Raw genomic sequence first — 3,838 nt, 5'->3', positions numbered from 1 at the left:
TTGAGGTCAAACGTTGGCTCCAACGTTGCCTCTTGCTTCAACCTTCCATCAAGCCCTTTTGGTCACCTATCATCAATCAACAATTGCATCAAAGCTATGCTATAATCATGAGAGTTCTTCTTCTTCTTGATATATAAGCAATTATTGCATAAAAACTCATGAAAATGCATCAATTTATCCATGGTTGATTGAATCTAAGAAAACATGAATTTCAACCCAATTGGCTTACTTATGACTTAAGAAAGTGCATAAAACTAATTAAAAACAAAGAAAAAGACTAGTGAAACTGGGCTAAGATGACTTGTCATCACAACACCAAACTTAAAACTTGCTTGTCCCCAAGCAAGAAAAGAAATTAAGCTCAAAAATTCTGTCGGATTAGAATGGATTGAAGAATGACATGTATGCTCTGTGAGTGAAGTGATTAATTGACAGTGGAGTGAACTCTGAATCATATGTTTATGCAAGGGCTTCAGTGTTTACTAGTCCCCACATCTTGGAAGTCTTAGGTCTTAGGAATTTCACCCAAATGATACTGTGGAGATCTCTTTATAGATAATCACCTTGAAGCAGCTTATGATTTCTGTGTTTTGGCCTTGACTCTAAGTGTCTTGTCTCAAAGCGGCTCTTTAAATAAGCTTTCAATCAATACTCCTAAACCAGTTGGTTTTAAGGTATTAGGTGTTAAAGCACCCCTGAGGATTTACTTGCTCAAGCCTCTCTCTTTGACACATTTCGACCACAAGCATTTACTAGGCTAGTAACTCTTTGAGTTCTTGTTTCTTTTTTTCTTTTTCTTTTTTTTTTGCCTAGTAATTGATGCTCAGAGCCTTGGACCATGTTCTTTTTATTTTTTTTCTTTTGTTTTCTTTTGTTGCTTCTTGGATCAAAAGATGTTTGAGATTCTCCACAATACTTCTTTAAACTATATTTCCTGCCTATGAGCTCCCATGCAGGTTTTCACAAACATGCAACCTCAATACACATTCATACAACCAGAACCACCACTTCCCTTAATCTTTTTCTTACCTCAAGATAAAATTTTTTTTTTGTTCCTCAACCCATCTCTTCAAAGAAATGTTTTCTAGTTATATTTTTCCAATCCTTGAGTGCAAGCAAATTTTCAAGTGTATAGTGCTATGATATACCAAACATCTTAGTTATTGAACTACAAGGAAATTATACTAAACAGGGATACAAAATCACTTTCAATTATAACAATTTTGAATATAAGACAGTTACTTAACAATACAACCTTTTGGAGTTTACTTGCTTCACTCCTTCTCAGCACCATTGTTGATCTTTGCATCCCTCTTTGTCTCTTTGGTTGATGGTGCTTAATCCTTCCTTAGATTCAAGTGACTGCCTACAACAAACTTTGAAAGTTGCTTGTTCCCCAAGCACTTGAAAAATGATTAGCATGCATGAATTATTTGTGGGCTTTTGAACTTACTTTGGTTTGAGAACACCAAACTTAGTACCTTGCCAATAGTTCTCATGCATCAAATTGACCATATGTGGAACTCTTTTTCTTTGCTAAAGGCAATAAGACTAAAAACTAGAAAATAGACATTGGTTAAGTAGTTTCTCTGATGCTTGAAGCTAGCATTATGCAGAAAGTGAGAATGTATTTTATGATGGGATTTTGGTGGAACACCAAACTTAGAATCCTTCATTCTCCTTTAGATTGTTTTGGTGTGTAACACCAAACTTAGCTTCTTACAATATAGATGAAACTAATTAACCTTTTTATTGAAACATATATGAAAAGAAAGTTATCTCCGGTTGGGTTGCCTCCCAACAAGCGCTCTTTTATTGTCACTAGCTTGACATTCTTCATTCTGTGCTCATGGAAGTTGAGGCTTCTGTTGCCTTTGGTTTCCTCCTTTTGCTATGGGTTTCCTTCCCTCTGTTTCTCTTTCCATGGACTTCTTACTTTCCTCCACGACTTCCTTCTCTTTCAACCCAACATCCTTCTCATGGCTCTTTGGGTTCAGAATTCCCTTCTTCTCTCCCAATTCAGCAAGGTTTTGAACCAGTTGTTCCATCTGCCTTTCAAGTCTTCCGAGTGAGGCCTCTTGGTTCTTGCTTATCATCTCTTGATGTTTCTTTATTTCTTCCTGCTCTATTGCCATCATTTCTTAAATTTTCATGAACCTTTCCATCAGCATTTCTGGAGCATAGATTCTTTGAAAGGTTGGAAGTGGTTGTGGCTGTGTCAATTGTGGTGGTCGATGAAAGTTATTTTGGGTGAGTGGTGAGGTAGGATGGGCTTGAAAGGGTGTGTGTTGGGGTTGTGTGTGATTATTGTTGATATGGGGGTATGTTTGCAGGTTTGGAAAATTGGGGTTGTTGTAGTTGAAGTCCCTTTTTCTTTGATTTTGGTTTTCACCCTCCTTCCAGTTGGGTTTAATTCTCCAGGGTGGGATGTACACATCATTCTGAGACTGGTATTGGGGCCTGCTAGAGTGATTTTGGTTGTTTGTGATCATGGGTTTGCCTATGTTGGAACTTCTCTGTTCTTGATGTTGGTGCTCCCCCATTCTTATATAAGAATGTGGCTTCCATGGTGGATATTGTGCATTCACTGTGGTAGAATGTAGAAAATCAATTTGTCTAGCTATTGATTCCAATTGTTGCTGAGTTTGCTGGTGTAGCTGTTTGCTTTGATTCATGACTACCTTCATTCCTTCAAGATTCATTATCTCCTTTTCTGAAGTTGCATTCTGTGGTGTCTCAAATAAGTATTGGTTATTGGCTCTCTTGTCATTGAATTCTGCAGTTCCTTGGCCAGCTGCTGTTGCTTTGAGTAGGTCATCTGAGAAGTAATCCACCACTCTTCTTGTTTCTGGGGTTAATCCTTCATAGAACGCTTGGAAACCCACTTTGTCATTTGCTTTCTTGTATCTTTCCCATGCTTTGAACAATGGTTCTTCCTCTCCTTGTATGAATGGATGTATTCCCTCTTTCATCTTGCTGTTTTGTTGGGATGAGGAGAATTTGGCTAGAAATTTGGCAACCAAATCATCCCAACTAGTGATACTTCCTTGGGAAAAAGTTTCAAGCCAATGTGCCGCTTCATCCCTTAGTGAGAAGGGGAATAACAAGAGCTTATAGGCATCTTGATTTGCACAATCGGAGTTGACAGCATCACATGTCCTCAGAAAGACAGATATGTGTTGTTTAGGATCCTCTAATGGATTCCCACCATAGGAGCAATTGCTCTTGATTAGTGTAATGAGTTGCGGTTTCATGCCGTAATGTTCTTCCTTCTCAGAGATCCCTTCTATAATAATAGCCTTTCCTCTGGTTTCTCTTCTTTCCTGTGACATACAAATCAATCACAAGGAATACACAGTGGTATTTTTGAAAAATTGAGTGTAGTTAATTGAGACAAAACCTCAAACAGTCAGTGTGTTAATAGAGGCAAATCTTCAAACAGTTAGTGTGTCAGTCTAAAATAGAGAAAAGTGCTTGATCTAATTGCCACCTCACTTAATCATTGTCAATCTAATCAATCCCCGGCAACGGCGCCAAAAACATGATGTGCGGAAAACGATCTGACACAAAACTCACCGGCAAGTGCACCGGGTTGCATCAAGTAATAAAACTCACGGGAGTGAGGTCGATCCCACAGGGATTGAAGGATTGAGCAACTTTAGTTTAGTGGTTGAATTAGTCAAGCAAATAAGTGTTGATTGTGTGAATTTGTGTTGACAGAATTTAAATTGCATAGAATAATTGTGTGAAATTGTGTTGACAGAAATTAAATTACATAGAATGTAAAGGGGAGTGGGTGATTTGCAGGAAATTAAAGGGAATAAAAAGAAAAAAAGAG

Source organism: Arachis duranensis, chromosome 6 (genome assembly GCF_000817695.3).
Source record: "Arachis duranensis cultivar V14167 chromosome 6, aradu.V14167.gnm2.J7QH, whole genome shotgun sequence".
In the NCBI taxonomy this organism is placed as follows: Eukaryota; Viridiplantae; Streptophyta; class Magnoliopsida; order Fabales; family Fabaceae; genus Arachis; species Arachis duranensis.
Note: the sequence above shows the minus strand (reverse complement) of the source record.